The sequence below is a fragment of the Pseudonaja textilis genome, chromosome 1, assembly GCF_049901715.1.
Source record: "Pseudonaja textilis isolate UNSWEBS1 chromosome 1, rPseTex1.2, whole genome shotgun sequence".
NCBI classification, from domain to species: domain Eukaryota; kingdom Metazoa; phylum Chordata; class Lepidosauria; order Squamata; family Elapidae; genus Pseudonaja; species Pseudonaja textilis.
Genome location: NC_141990.1, coordinates 104,816,266 through 104,833,782, shown reverse-complemented (window position 1 = coordinate 104,833,782; position 17,517 = coordinate 104,816,266).

Genomic DNA, 17,517 nt, shown 5'->3' with positions numbered 1-17,517 from the left:
CGCTTGCTAGTTGTCCCGTTCCGCGGCAGACAAGTTCCGCTTGCGGAAATCATAAATTAGCCCACGGGGCCCTTTTTGCTTATCGGTGAAATTGGACGTTAGGCGCGCTATCGCTTTATCGTATATCTTTATTCTAAATGATGGCATCTGCCAGATAAACACATACTCACTGAATACGATAATTCATTTCATTTTCTCTCAATATCAACTATCAAACCAATGTATTTGCTACATTAAACTTAATCCTAAAATGGAAGGTTTGCTCCATTTAAAAAAAAATCAATCTCCCTCAAGTCAAACTGATCACTACATGAATATATTAGTGTTACTGGGTTTGGTTTGGTTTTTTATAGCCATGCAGAATTGTTTCACCTTTGCCATCTATTCATTTTTTTAACTTCTCTGTCTTTCAACCCTGGTTTTTCCTAAATCTCAGATCTAAGTTTTAACTTCATCTGAGCTGTTTAGCAAGGTGACCAACCATCCTCCTTTAGGAAGGACAGTCCTCCTTTTGTAAGTTCTGTCCGCTCTCGAAGTGTCCTCCTACATGTCTTCCTTTTTGATATTCAAAGACTAATCTGTAAATCTCCGTATTTGATTGATGCCGATCCAATCCGTTGTGTACGATGTGATGTATTTGTATTTGACATGGTGATTTGTCAAGGCTCGGTACAGTGCAGCAAGACGCGGTTATGAGACGCATGCACTCCACACAGGAGAATTGTTTTGAGAGAGTGTGCCACGCACAAGGGTACACTGTGTGCAAGAGTACACCATGCGCAAGCGTGCACCACGCGCAAGTGGCTTTGTTTTTTTTTCCAATTTATTTGTGTCCTCCTTTTGTAAAAAGGTTGGTCACCTTAAGATTAGCCAAGGGCACCCAGTATGTTACTTGCTGAGCTTTTCATTATTTTCAAGAACCCAAACATTTCCATTACCTTTATTTCATTCACAAATGTTTTGTATTATCCTCTTATAAATGTTTATTTGTGTCATTAATCTTTGCCTATGTTTTGGATTTTTTTCTTCAATACCACTGTAATTTACCAACTAGAAAAAACAGATGCAATCCACAGATGGTACAACTGAAGTCCCAGCCTTGTGTTTATTTCCTCAGGATTAATAGCAATTGCAACAATACTTAGACTTATATACTGCTTTACAGTGCAGCTCTCTCTAAGTGATTTACAGTCAGCATATTGCCCTCAACAATTTGGGTCCTCACCCCCACCTTGGAAGGATGGAAGGCTGAGTCAACCTTGAGGTAAAATTCGAATTGCCAAATTGCAGGCAGCCAGCAGCTGGCAGTCAGCAGAAGTAGCCTGCAGTACTGCACTCTAACCATTGCACCACCATGGCTCAATAGATTCAAACTGTTCCCAGATAATCTCACAAGGATTTACTGAACCCGCATCCAACTCTGACCAACTGTAAATGAATTTATCCTCCAGATGCCTTGCAAATAAATAAGTGTGGATTTGTAATTGATCTTCTGCCCCAACTTTCCCAAACAAAGATTTGACTTAAATAGTTTGCTAGATGACAATCTGGATGTGATTAGCTTGGAGAAGTATTGACACCTCAAAGCTATTGCTGCCACTACAGAGGCTTAACTCCAAGCTTGTACTCAAGTTTGATCATATTGCTTTTGTGATATTTTCTGACTTTTCAGCCTAGCTTTCAGCCTTTGGATTTTCTGGTAGTCTTTCACCCAAATACTAAGACTTGTTTGATCTTGATTAACATTTTCTTTATGAAAGACAGGTGGTTGATAGATTAATTTTTATGAAGTAACTGCAATATCTAGTCATGAATTAGAAAACATTTTCTAGAAAAAAATCCAGCTAAACTGAATACAACCAAAATTCAAATAGAGAATGAAAAAGTTAGCTATATCTTATAGTTTGACAGGGCATTACTAAAGAAAAAATAGAATAACTAAGGAAAATAAGATTACATCAATATTTAATATGTTTTTCTAAAATAACAAGTTTCTGTCCTAACAGTACACCCTGTCAGGAAACACTATCAATACAGTATAATTAATAAATAAAAGCCAAATATTTTTAACCTAGTCTTTATAGGGGGATTTCCCACATTTTACAATACCATTAATCTAAGAGCAACTGTGCTTGCACATTACACATCTGGCTACTAACAGTAGATTGAATTAATTAGTTAAGAAACTTTTCCCCTGCTTTATCAAATGAAGAAAACAGTGTTACTGTACTGCATTATTTTTTATAAGATGGATGTGGCATGCAATTTTCTCAGCTACATGAAAACCTTTTGATCAATTGGTTATTACTACAGAAGCTGGAAATGCATGTCAATTTATTTACAATCTTGTCAATACAGTATAATAATATTGTGATTAATGTAATGCAATTTTAATGCTACATAATGTCACTGAAGAATTGGCTTACAATTGTGCCGATATATTGAAATGGATTTAAAATAAATTATATCACAAAAGTTTCACTGCATTTCATCAAGTTCAAAATCTAAATCATCATCCCAAACATGCACTAGATTTTTTAAAAATATAAAAAAGCAAGATTCATTTACTGTTTAAATAGTAAACCCTTTACTATTTACTGCTTCTCAAATACTTCCAGTGAACTTAACTTGTATGTCCTATATTAGGAAAGAATACTTCCCCCTTTATTTGGAACCAGTTTAGGGCTTGTTTTCATCCTGCATATATTCAGTGGTGACAGGTTGATTCTCTATAATTAGGTCACTAACTCAATAAAATCCTGTCTTTCCATTCCTTGAGTTGAGCAGATTCCTCTTCATATCCCAAAGATGCTTTTTCAAGGCACCTGGACTTTCTGCTTTTTCTTTAAAGATGTTTCACTTCTCATCCAAGAAGCTTCTTCAACTCTGGATGGTGGAGAATGGAATCCAGTCAGAGCTGAAAAATCTTCTTGGATGAGAAGGGAAACGTCTTCAAAGAAAAACCAGAAAGTCCGGTTGCTCTTGAAAAAGCACCTTTGGGACAACCATGACCTGGATGACTGAAACTCTCCATAGACATTTCTCTTCATACTTAATTAAATAATACTAAATTCAAGAAATAGGAATCAGATTGTATATTGTCTCTATCCTATCAAAACTTCAAAGGACAATTTTAAATATGTTAGGATTGACTTCATTTATTAATTTCTTACCATTTTTAGAAATTCTCATTTGACTTGTCTCAGTGGAACTGTATCCAAATACAAGCTCATAGTTCATATTCATAGACCTACCTTTTCTTGTATTTATATTGGACATCTTTCCTCATTCTAGTTTGACATAAAAGACAATAATTTATTGTGCTCTAATAAATCTGTAAATTGGCATTACTTTTAGCAGCATTTGAAAAGGAAATAACCATTCTGGAAGTTGATTACTATTGTTTCTAACAGTAATATTGAATGATATTGCCATATGTTTAATTCCATTTTGACTTAAAAGATGCTTATCAATATACATAACTGCATTTCTGCAATGGTTCAGCCCTTTATAATTATTATTCCTATATATTTTATATGCCTTATTATCCACAGAATATGCAATTCACTTTTTTTTTACTCCTGTTATGACAAGTGGTTTTTCAGTACTTATGAAAGTGCCACAGCGTCATAAATTTATCTGCTTTGATTGCAACTGAAGTGTACCTCCATCCAGCTTAAGAAACATAGATAAATACACACATACCATCTGCAAACAATAAGCTACCTCCATAATCAATAACCTTGCCCTATTGCAGAGTCAAACTTTCCAGGCGACTGCATCTCCCAGACAAAGCCGACAGTGAGAATCTCAGCACGGATAGAACTTTCTATTTTTCCTTCTTTAGACCAAGCTGGAATAATAGAGAAGAGACTTGGGGATAATAGAGAAGGAACTTGGTGGATGGAATCACCGGTGTCAGAGGTGCTCGCTGCGCATGCGTTAGTCTCTTCTCCGTTCGGCAGAGTCGGTCGAGCGAGCAAAGATGTCAGCTGGCAGCAGCGAGAGCAGTAAAGAATTCTTCGCTAAGCCGGCGGGCGGCAGGACCGACTCAGCCACCCGATAGCTTCGCATTGACCTGTAAAGTGAAGACGGGGGAAAGCTGTGAGAGAGAATTCATCTGTTTAGGATCAAATCATAAGGCTTAATTCACTTTCTTCCTTGCTTGGCAGCTGTCGAGGCTCCTGGCCCACGCAATTAAGGCACCCGCGGGAAGCAGGATGAGCCTGCCGATTTGCAAGAAGCGGTTACGGACGGGCGAAACCAACACAAACCCTGTCCCGCACGGGGTATCCGTCCTGGGCTACGTTTCAAAAGATTTCCTTCGTCCGAGAAATCGGCCGGTGGATGTTAAAGGGACGTGGCCAGGCAGAACTGCCTTGAAAGGAATTAAGAGTTCAAATAGATGCAAAGGCGCCTGTGCGTCGGATTAAAAAAAACAACAACACGAAAGTACGGATCCCTTTCCGTTTTGAGCCAGGAGTCATAGTCCTTTCCTAAAATAAACAATCAAATAAATTAACCTTCAGTCATAAGGGTTAGAGCAGAACAGGGACGTTGCAGAACTGAAGGCAGTTCTTTTAATTTTGATTTCCGACTTTACAAGACACATTAGTGCTAAGTAGCCAGGGCTTCACAGGGACACCTTACTGAATATTGCGCCCACTTCTATTTGAATCAAGAGGCAGAATTATGTGGACTTCTGAAAACTCACTGCTTCTAGAAATAGCCCATTTTAAAGCAATTGCCTGGCATAGAATGCCAGCTTATCTATTTTATTTTGATCTTTTGCCATTTCTATGATATGAAACCAAACAATAACCCAGTGCCAAAACCAGAAAATACTTAGGAATAAAATAGGAACTTGGACAGCAGTCTTAATTCGAATAGTTAATATTTATTGATTGCTAATGGACACAGAATTCATGACTTCAGGCTCAGATCATAAGGTTTCCTTCACATTATTTTTGTTCCCGGGGTCAGTCAATTTTTGACTCCTGGCAAGTGCCTGGATTAGTCCCTGTTGAGGTTTTTTGGCAAGATTTGGGAAGGGGCTTGGCATTCCTGCTTCCTACAGCTGAGAGAGAGGGATTGGCCCAAGGTCACCCCGCTGGCTTTATACTCAAGGCAAGACTAGAAAGGGCATCCCCTGGTTTCTGGCCTGATGTCTTAACTACTATATCGGACTGGCTCTCTCACTTTATTTACATGTCATTATACAATGATATTTCTTTATGTTAAATATTTATTTTCATCCCACTTTTTATAAATAACTCAAGGTTGTGAATATATACAATAATTCTCCCTCCTCCTATTTTCCCCACAACAGGTGGATTGGGATTAGAGACAGTGACTGGTTTTTATGCCTAAAACAGGACTAGAACTCACAGTCTCCTGATTTCTAGTGTGGTGCCTTAACCATCAGATCAAAGTGGCACTCTTTCTCTGATATCGACTCCTAATTGTACATCTTAATAATACAGACTTCTCTTTCTATAAACTTAGCATATTTTTATATAAGAGGTACAAGATATTAAACCACTGTATCCTATAAATTCTTCAGGAGTTGAAGAAACAGCTATAAAAGAAGAAATATAAAAATCCTATTCCATATAAATCCCTCATCATTTCAGTCTAAAATTTATATCTACTCCCTTCCATTTTTCATCTCTTAGATACTCTTAGATACTCTTAGATAGTACTCTAAAGCACTATGAAGTGGTATATAAATCTAAGTGTTATTGCTAAGTGCTATTGCTAATGTGTGTACCTGAATGGAATACATATTAAAGATGGGGAAATTGATGAAGAAATGTTAATATAAGTAGTTTATGCTTCTGCCCATTTTGTTACAGTAGTCCTCGACTTACAACAGTTCCATTAGTGACCATTTGAAGTTGCAATGGGCACTGAAAAAAATGACGTATGGCCATTTTTCACACTTAACGACGGTTGCAGCATCCCCATGGTCACGTGATCAAAATTCAGATGCTTGGCAACTGACTCATATTTATGACGATTGCAGTGATTCGCATAACAATTGTGGCAAGAACGGTCATAAAATGGGCAAAACTCACTTAACAGATTTTTCATTTAGCAATAGAAAGTTTGGCTTCAATTGTGGTCCTAAGTTGAGGACTACCTGTACATCAGAAGAAATAGAAAAGGAAGTTGAATGTGATGCGAACAACATTTGATGATGTGATGGAACTAAATAAAGTCCAATTAAAAGTTTCCCTTACCCGCAAAGCATTGTTATTCAAGGCAAACAAAGTCCAACCTGGTCAACACTAGTGGAAAAGGGTAAGAAACCGGCCTAAATTCAAAGGCTGCTTCAGATGCTCATCCACAAGTTTTTGGAAGGCTTCAAGTACTTCAGTTGATTGTACACAATATTCATTAACATGTAATTATGGGAATGAAAAGAATGTGCCTTATCAGCTTCAAGTTAACTCAAGCCATGCATCCAACCTGCCTGCATAGGTGCCTTACTGTGAAGCATATCTATCCGGTTCTTTAATTCTTGCTTACATATTTGGACTACTACAGGGGTGTGACATCTTGCTTGACAGCATGCTGCACATAACTTGAACTGCTGGTCCAGATGCAGTTTGGCAATCCTTGCCACTTCAAGGCAGTGGTGTGAAGGAATGTGTTGTCTCTCTTGCTTTGGTTTCAGATATGCCTTTGTGCCTTTTATATTGCCCTGAAGATACCTTCAGGGATAATCTTCTGCTGTAATCTAGTCAAGCTACCCTAGGCCCCTTTTCACAGAAGGGGAAGAAAAACTGCTTCCTATGTGAAACTGCTCTCACAGTTAGGATTGCTGCATGGGATAGAAACTCTGGCCCTAAACAGCAGCCAACCAGTCAGGCCATTGGGTCATTTTAAGGAAGAAAGTCCCTTTTCCCCCTTTGAACTGAATAACAGTAATTCAAAAGGAATCACTTTTTAAAGTCCTCTAGTTTATTATATCAAACAAAACAATAATTGCTTACATACTGTATGTATGTATTTGTTTCTATGTGTGTGTTTTAAAAGGAACAATTAAAAATCTTACCAAAGAAAGCTTTAAAATGTTATCAGGCTGCACTGAACATAATGCTTGGACTCAAATGCCATTTCTTAAACTGTGACATCATTTTTAGCATCTTTGCATGTGACGAAATCCCAATAATGGTTTATTCAATAGGCTATTATAAATCAAAGTCAAAATAATCCCTCAGTGGCAGTAGAGCTGATTTTAAAATTTTACAAGAATTTGCTAGTAGCTGTCTGGATTTATGCCACTCAGATCTGAAAGCCCTAGTACAGAATTATATTTATTTATAATTAATTAATTTTATATTTTGTTCATTTATTCCATATTTTCTTTAAATATTCGATCTACTTGTTAAGAAGAGAGGAAGTACTGATAGTAAAGACTTGGTCAGATGAGGCAAAGCTGAAACTCCAGGCCTGCCTTGATTGCACTGATTGGAATGTTTTTGAAGATGCCTCTGCAGACCTAGATAAGCTCACAGATACTGTAACATCATATGTTAGCTTCTGCGAAGACTTATGTGTACCAACAAGGAACCTGCAAATATATAGTAACAATAAACCTTGGTTCACAGCTAAACTTAAGCAGCTATGTTGTTCCAAAGAGGAAGCCTACAGAAAAGGTGACAGAATGCTATACAACCAGGCCAGAAACATATTAACAAGAGAGATCAGAGCAGCAAAAAGAAGCTACTCTGAAAAGTTAAGGAATCAGTTCTCAACAAATGAACCAGCAAACATGTGGAAAACTCTTAAAAACATCACTGGCTTTCAGCAAACCTTCCCAGGCAGAAGGAAATCAACAACTAGCAGATGAGCTGAATGTGTTTTACTGCAGGTTTGAAAGGAAACTACAGCCGCCTATCTCCACAACCCCCATCCCAAGCACACCAACAACAGCCAAGCCTCCTACAACTGACCCAAATCCATTGGGCTCAACCTCTGATGATCACAGAAAAAGAAGTGCAAGATCTATTACACAGACAGAAGCCAGAAAAAGCACCAGGGCCAGACAAGATAACTCCTTGCTTAAAAGTCTGTGCTGACCAATTGGCCCCCATCTTCACCCGAATCTTCAATAGATCATTAGAGATGTGCTATGTTCCTTCCTGCTTCAAACGTTCTACCATCATCCCAGTGCCAAAGAAGCCCTCCATCAAGGAACTGAATGACTACAGACCAGTTGCTCTAACATCTGTAGTTATGAAAATCTTTGAAAGGCTTGTGCTGTCCCACCTGATCCACTGTTAGATCCCATGCAATTTGCATACCGAGCAAATAGATCGACAGATGATGCTCTTAACATGGCTCTGCATTACATCCTACAACACCTTGAATCTCCAAATACCTACGCAATGGTCCTCTTTGTAGACTTCAGTTCAGCATTCAATACCATCATTCCAGACACTCTTCTTAGTAAATTAAACCAACCAGTGGTACCTGAACACACTTAAGCTTCCTAACAGACAGGAAGCAGCAGGTGAAGCTCAGCGGAATCACATCCCATACCTGTACAATCAGCACAGCGCTCCCCCCACCCAAGGCTGTGTGCTATCTCCACTTCTCTTCTTCCTATATACCAATGACTGCATCTCAAACGATCCATCTGTTAAAATACTGAATTTTGCTGATGACACAACAGTGATTGTGTCATTCGAGACAACGATTAATCTGCATACAGACAGGAGGTTATACAACTTGCCTCGTGGTGTAACCGGAACAATCTGGAACTGAACACACTCAAAACCATAGAAATGGTGGTAGACTTTAGAAAAAACCCTCCTATTCTACCACCTCTTACAATTCTAGACAACACAGTATCAACAGTAGAGACCTTCAAATTTCTAGATTCTACTATATCACATGACCTAAAATGGGACACCATCAAAACATCAAAAATGTCATCAAAAAAGCACAACAAAGAACGTTCTTTCTGCGCCAACTTAGAAAGCTCAAACTGCCCAAGAAGCTGCTGATACAGAATTCTACAGAGGAATTATTGAGTCTATCATCTGCACCTCTATAACTGTCTGGTTTGGTTCTGCAACCCAACAGGACAGACACAGACTTCAGAGGATAATTAGGACTGCAGAAAAAACAATTACTACCCACCTGCCTTCAATCGAGGACCTGTATACTGCACAAGTCAAAAAGAGGGCTGTGAAAATATTTACAGACCCCTCATATCCCGGACATAAACTGTTTCAACTCCTTCCCTCAAAATGATGCTATAGAGCACTGCACACCAGAACAACTAGACACAAGAACAGTTTTTTCCCCGAAAGCCATTACTCTGCTAAACAAATAATTCCCTCAACACTGTTCATCTATTTACAAAGTGTACACTATTATTACCATTAATCTTCTCACCACTCCTTATCACCCATCCCCTCCCATTTGACTGTTTCCTAGTATGATTTGATTGTTGATTGTACCCGATGACTATCATTAAGTGTTGTACATTATGATTCTTGATTCTTAACGAATGTACCTTTTCTTTATGCATACTGAGAGTATTTACACCAATACAAATTCCTTGTATGTCCAATCACACTTGGCCAATATTCTATTCTATTCTATTAACTGAGAATGAGAATGTTGTGGTTCTTCAATATGCTGAACAATAAACTAGCCAATCAAATATTTAGCTTAGCAAGTTATGTGAACCTGGATCATATGGTTAGGTCATGTTAACAGAGCTTTGAGTTTAATAAATGTGGCATGCAATTCAATCAATGTTTAAGGATCTGTATGGTTGCAAGACTCTATTTTCTTCCGTTATGGTAGAAAAGCCATAATTGCTTAGGAGCATAGAATACTCACCAAATCATCAGTAGATCTATTCTAAAATAAAAAAAAATCTGAGAATAGTAGTCAGAATATATCTGAGAGATTGATTACATTTGCAAGAAGTTAGGACTGCATGTAACTGGTTGCAACAGTCAGTTTCCTGTGAATGAGATGGACATTTAAGCAACTGGAGAGAAATCTATGTATCTATGCTTTAACAGTTTTGTGTCTACATTTATTCAGAAATAAAATCTCACTAAATTCAATAAGACTTTGTTCCTGGATTATTTGATTTATAACTTTACAAGGCCCTAACTTTGAGTGGATTTTTCCAGAGTAAAAGATATTAGTTGAGCATATTCAAAAAGTAGAAGAATATGAAGCTCGCTCATTAACCTTTCTGTAACTCAAAGCTGTCCAGATATCCTGAACTACAATTCCTGTTGCTCCTAGCTAACAGGTTCAATTGGATAGTCTTGCTAGTTGAGGATGAGGCATGTTGCACTTCAATTTGCTTGGAGAATTCCTGACTGGATTGTGTTAATTAATACACATTCATTAGAGGAACTCACACATGTTACACTTTCAAGTTTGCAAGTAGAAAATTGTCCTGACTTTTGGTCTCAACACATTTTGATTGAGGACGATCTCACTCGATAGTTTGTTTGTACAACTTTATGCTTTAACCTTTAAGAGATGCTCAAAGTCACTGTTCTGAAGGATATCCATATTGTGTTTTAACATTTCTTGTGCCATCCTTTAAAATAGCTATTCTACGCTCTAGATCTTAGCCAGAAAAAGTCTTGGCTATTTATATGGAGACTTGGTTGGAAGAAAGATTGGTCATTAACCAGCAAAAATTAAGCATATTTAACTCCTATTGGTTCAAGGAGTGCACAGTTCTGAGATTCATAGAGCTATAAATACATTATAACCCAATATATTTTAACTAATTCCCACTGAGTTATTTCAATTCTTGCTACAATTTAAAATTAGCCATGCTAATTTCTTCATGCTGGCAAACACCCTCATCCCAGTAGTTTGTACTATTTTTCCTATAGTCTTCAGCAAGCAATGTCATGTCACTGTGAAGATTATAAGATCCCATGTGAAGTGCTTAAGCTTAAAGAATGTGAAACAGGCAGTCTTCCTGAGAATCTCAAACTAAAGCTTTCTTTAGATGTATCAAGCTATTTCGCTGTAAAATACAAATCTATTTTTCCAAACAAATCAAATCCCCTTTAAATTTAGCCACTGGTGAGAAGCTAAAGGTTTTATTTTTTGTCTCAAGTTTGCTATTCCATCCAGTTGCCTGAGTCACATTATCACCAAAAGTTTTTTTTCCCTATCCATATTGCCCTCCTTTCTTTCTCCAGCCACAGAATACAGCCCAGAAGAAAAGGCCACCATTACAAGAAACATCTCAGCTATCTGTCATATTACCTAAGTTAGTGAAAACTCAGTGAATGGTTCCTTGAGAATGACAGATTGTGAGCTGGAAGGGCCTTTCAGATCTACTTACACTTCTTTTACAATTCCTGATTTCCTCCTTCAGATGTCTCACATTTGGGGCTGGGAAGAGGGGAGAAAGAAGCCTGCTGAAAGTCAAAAGACTCCAGTCTTCCACAATCTTGTCGTTGGTTTCCCGCAGGGGGGGAAGATTAGACAGGATACTGCCAATATCAATATTATTGTCAGATTTAGGAAGCTGGAGAAGGAGAAAGCAATCTAAACAAGTGCTGGCTAAACATCACCTAGACTTGGCAGATTTGTTGTGTGCGCCATGAGGGGGGAAAAGGAGGTCCAACTAAATTAAAATAAGGTGCAGATGTGTCAGCAACTAAGATATTTTAATTGGGTGGGGCATTTAGCCATCAACCAATGCAGACATTGCCTCTTTCACTCTATTTTCTGGGCATTTTTTTCTAGATGCTTTGCTTCTCAAATCGGAAACCTTGCTCATTCATTGGTACGTTATTTGTCATCTACAAACCCAGACACTAAATCATGACTTTCCCAAGATGCACTGCATGCATACCTCCTCAAGACGCTTGTCAAGATCAGAGCTCCTGTTCTGGCTAAGCCAAAAGTGACAGCTGGGTTCATGTTAAGATTCTGCTGAAGTCTAATTTTACCTGCAGGTTCTCAGCTGAAATTCTATGCTTTCCTGCCCTACCATCCCTCTAAGCAGCTGCCAGGTCTCTCAGTCTGACACTGGAGTTGGTTTTTCTGGCTGCTTGCCTTCCTTGATTTGACAGTAGTCCACACACCCATCCTCACTCACGTGCACACGTTGATCCCAACTGATAGGCCATTCCTAGGTCTGTGCTAGAAGTGAGGGTGAGACAAGGCTCAGGAGTCCTCCAAATGCTGTTGAAATGCTGATGGAAATGGCCAGCCAAGAAGAACAATGTTTCATCTCCCATTCCTCAGATTTGGGCAAAGGCCAGTGCCTCTTTCTCAAAAATAATTCATATAGCAAGTTAACTCAATACTTACTTCTGAGTAAACATATATGGGTATAGGATTGCTTGGTAGACATAGAGGCCATAAGATGTGCCATAGTTGCTATGCAGTATGATTTGCAGGGAGTTAGAAATTAGAGTGGTATAGAGATTGAGGTATTGAGTAGGCTGTAGAGAGGTTCAAGTGATTGCAAGCCAGAGAAGCTTACTATCTTTAGACCAGTCACACACACACACACACACACACACACACACACAACTCAAACTCATGGTTTCCCAGTTTCTAGCCTAATGCTTAATTGTTACACTACTCTTACATACTGTATACAGTTCTTAATTTGGTCCCATATCTAAAATGGCTTGGAAAGCTGGAGGAAAGGCAGGAGATGTAATTAATCAAAATGAAATAGTGGAATTTATCCTGTTATTCCTCATTGCTTACTCCATCAGAAACCACCTGAGTTCTGAATTTTTATGAGCTGTGCTTTTCTTTAACATCTTCTTTAAGTCAGAAATGTATGACTTTCTGTTATGAGCCTTTATTCCATAAAGACTGAAGGAAAAGTATTCAGTCATGTTCAATCAAAATTTGGCTTGCTGTCCTTGATTCTATGTGTGTCAACCAAGCTAATTATGATTTATTCATACTTTAAACAGCATGATTAGCCAGTTTAAGGGTATTTAAAAGACTGCACTATTCTGTACCTTTACCTCTAAATAGTTGTTCCTGTCTAATGTACTAAACCACTTCTGGAAATGGCATATGAAGTCTATATTTAAAAAAAGACAATTGTTTTGGAGTAAATATGATTTCAATCTGCAAGCACAGGACAGGAGTAGAGACTGGAGCTGATATTGCTCATTCTTTAATGTAGGCCAAAAAAGGAAGATTTCCAAAAGGGACAGAGAAAGTGGATTCCTAGCTTATAGGCTAAGACACCCTGCATCAAAATAATGGGCCTTGGGAAGCAAAAGGTAGTGAGCAGCATATGCTCTGAGATAGAAACAAGCATAGAATGAATGGTACAGTTGCCAACACTGATCTAGTTGCTGCTAGATTTGTTCTGGATTTTTTTTTCTTCACAGCCCCAAGTCAAATGTGGCCCATTTTCATCTTCACTCCGTTTTATTCACTTTACCAAATTTGGTTCCCTTCTGTTGTTGTTGTTGTTGTTGTTGTTTTTAATAGAGAAGTAGGTGCGGTCCCGATCCTCTGCACAATTTCTTGTGGAACTTCTGCAAGGGTGGGAAGAATCAAACTATGCCTTAAGATGGATGTTCCGGGAATGCCAAAAATTCTTGACCTCTTGGATCATGGAGGCCCCCACGGAGGTAGGTCGGTGCTGGGACCTACGCAGAAGGGCCTGTCCCTTCCTGTAACACTTTCATTAACACGAGGTCCCCTTTTCTCTTTCCTTTAGGACATTCCTAAACGCCCCAAGTTATCCGGAGGGCGGAGCGCAAGATCAGGGGAGAGAAGAAGGGGAAAAAAGGAGGCCTCGGATAAGTGGCGCTGCGGGGCGAGGAGAAGCCCGTCCGAGATGCCTTCCTGGGAGGCTGGAGTGAGATCTGTCGCTCCTCGAGGCCCAGTTTAGGTGGTCCCGATATCCACGTTTTTATTGCGATGGGGCACTGAAGCGAGCAGCTTTCCTGCCGCGCGTGCGTGTGTGTGTGTGCGTGTGTGTTAGAAGAAGCGCTCCGTTTGCTTATTCTCCGTGGCGCAAGACATTTTGCGCCTGATTTTCGTCCCCCAATCCGCACCTTTTCAAGGAACCGATGGACAAAGAAGAATCAGTCGCCTTGTGGGGAATCTGCCGGTAGGCTGAACTGCCAGGGAATCCTTGAATAAGACGAAGGAAGGGGTTGGATAAGTTAAGCTGGGAAAGAGCTCAGCTCGATGGAAAATGCCTAAGCGCGGGTTTTTTCCTGCCTCATTGGCACTGCTAGTTATCCTTGGGGCTTCAGAAAAGCAACCTCTTCACTTCCACCAGAGACCGGGGAGCACGGGTCTCACCGTCTCGATGGGCATCTGGCTATGGGGATTATGGGGAAGGTTCCTTCGAGAAGGAATAGCAGAGAAATAAGGACTGGTAACGGAAGAACAAGTTTTATGCCAGTGGAATTTTCTGCCCATAAAAGGGTGAATTAAATTTTGTGCGGCAAGTAAGCATTAGGGTCGGCCTGAAACTATCATATTTGCAATTGAATTTGGATTCAAAGAAAGTTTGCCCTCTGTTCTAATTGCTGGAGCTCAACAATTGCTGCTTTTAACTCAGATTCCCTTCTCCAGTTATCGGTTTTAGTAGTATTTAGCATTTGTATTTAGCATCTACTTATGTCTAAGTGCAGTACAAAGCCTGTTTCCCCGCCACACTAAACCTGTGAAGAAAGTTGGACTGAAAGACAAAAGTTAAACTCACCTGGTTCTGTGAAAACTTGAGGAGACTTGCCCGCCTAAGTCCAATGTTTTAACCACATCTTGGTTGTTACTAGTTTTCTCCAGTACTGTATTTCCATGTTTTATGGCGCCTCTGCCTGGATTCAGCTGAAGCTGGTAGAATATCACCTCCTATTAATCTTAGTTCTGGTTCTTCACAGAAAACCTTCAGGCAATGTACTTTTCTACCATTTATGCTAGTCCTTAGTGAGCAGGACAGAGTGTTGGTGTGCTTGTGGGCATTTGTCTTAGTTTAATAAGATGCAGGGAAGTGTATGTTGATGGATTAAAACAAGAGAGCTTGAGGCATAGAATAATGTCAAGAAAGGGTTTCTAAATAATGGTAGCTTCACAGAAGTCACAAAGAAAGCAATTAAACCGGCATCTACAACCAAGTTAATAGTACAAGAGAGTGTGAAAGTAAATGGAAAGTGACACAGAAACAAGCCAAGCTAGGCATTTTAGGCAAAGAGAGAAAGATTGTCAGTTTGATTCAGGACAAATGCAAAAGAAGAATTTGAGACTTCACATATGGGAACCTGTCTTTTAATTGTGTCTAATCCCACTGAAATGGAATGGTTGGTGATGGGGGAGAAAGATGCAGCTTCAGTGCTGGTTCAGATGCTGAGTTCAATTGTGTGACTTTTTCTCAGGAGGATTGAAATACTTTGGAAAGCATCAGCAACACTAGGAACCTCAGCATGGAGAGGAATGACAAACCCCTTCTGGTCCATCATACAGAATTACAGAGTCATCAGTTGGGGCTCCTGTTGAAAATATGAATGTAGACAAGATGGTTAGGGATTTTTTAAAATACTCTGAAAAACATTTTGAAGAAATAAATTATTTAAATAGAATATACAGTGCTCATCTGGAACCTTCTGACCCATAAATTATATTACAGACAGAAAATACTGTATATAGAGGAGACCAAAATGCTTTATCAAGGTCTTGTGTATAACCAGTTTGATTAGCACAATAATACTACAGCTGTTATGACTGGTACAGAAGGTATTTTTCTCCATCAAGTATGTGCTTTTGTGATAGCTACAGGATATTACCTTTCTCCATATCTGCCCACAGCTCTGGATAAACTATACTTGGACATGACATTCTTAATGTGCATAGTTTTTGTCATTCTAAAACTTTAATTACTGAGGAAATAAGCCGGTGTATGGCCTAATTCTCTTTTCTACCTGTTTAGGGAGTGAAAACTGCACCATATTTAGTCATGGCAATAGAAAGCATGGACTAAACTGAACAGAGGCAGTTTGTTCAATAACTGGTCTCCTGAACTTTTGAATGGTGTGTAAGAAGATGGGATGTATAAAAATGTATTTAACCAACTTGATTGATTTGCCCCTTAGTTTAATATTGAGTGTGGTATTTTCCAAACATTGATGATATCCAATAAAGTAACTTCTTCTAAACTATGAAACAAACATTATTATTTTATTTAGTCTCGTGCTATTTTTCAGTGTCCTTTCTGGTTCAGCGTTACTATTTTTTCTCTCCATGCTTTTTGATTAATTGTAATTTAATAAGAAATACTACATATTTCTTAACCTTACAAATCTTCTTGCCCTCTTCAGGTTAGGACTATTTTGCTGTGATTAAGTGGGAGCAAGGATATACTTAGCCAAAGCTGTAAGAAAGCTTTTCTGTATTTGCTGTATGTCGTTTGTGAATGCTCAAGAGAGAAAGTTGGAATATTTTGGCTATTGTCCCATCTCACACAATCATTCAGCCACATCTCTTTGGTTGAGGTTCCAAAACACATTATCACATTAACTGGGTCAAAAGTTACCATTCTGAGAATACAGGATCACCACACATTTTTTCCAGAAAGTGGCTGGTATGAGATCTTGCATTAGGTCAGTACTAGTAAGACTTCATAATATCACCAGCCAGTCCCCCATTGGTCAGGCAAGTAGAAGTAGATGTGAAAGGCCCAGGAGAGAGAAAGACAGAAACAAAAACAGAAGTGCTACAAACCTTGGCTCAGACAAAACACACAACTCCTATGCACATAATCTGGCCTCCTATTTCTTTTTTCAACCTCCTTTCCAAAAACCAACCACTCAATAGCTACTTTGCTGATCTCTGCCCAGAATCATTCTTCACCCAGAGCAGGCAGAGGGAGCACTGGGTTGTCAAACTTGACTCTATTCCCTCTCACTCAGTCAGTGTCTCTCTGTGTGAATGTTGTCAGAATTAGGTATGAGATACATCCACATGCATGAGGTTTCAGGAGGATCGTAGATACTTAGCAGATTCTGTACCAAATTCTGTGCCAACTTTCTATGCATTTTGTGGGTCTGACTATAGTTCATTTTGCAGTGCATGTGACAAAACATTTAGGTTTGCTGCTAAATGTTGAATTTTGAATAGTGGTCTTTGGTAATGGACTTGCACTATATATAGACTTCAAACACTTCTTTTCTGCTTCCACATTTTTATTAGTATATTGATAACTATCTTGCTAAATAATCTTAGATGTCGAAACACACAAATGCATTAAGGGTAAAAGGCCCATCTGTTTAATCCAAAGATGGAGAATAAACTTTGATGAAGGCTTCATGATACTTATTTGATTCCGCTTCCTTTATTGCATGAACAAGTTGATCAGCTTTGGGCCCCAGATGCATACATATGCCATTTTAGCCCCCTTCTGGCAATGTGTTTGCTTCAGTGACCATGCAGCTCACATCCTTCCATCCACAGCTGCACTAGGTCCTTCTTCAAGATGGATAAAATCCAAGCCCTAGAAGCCAATGCTGCAGC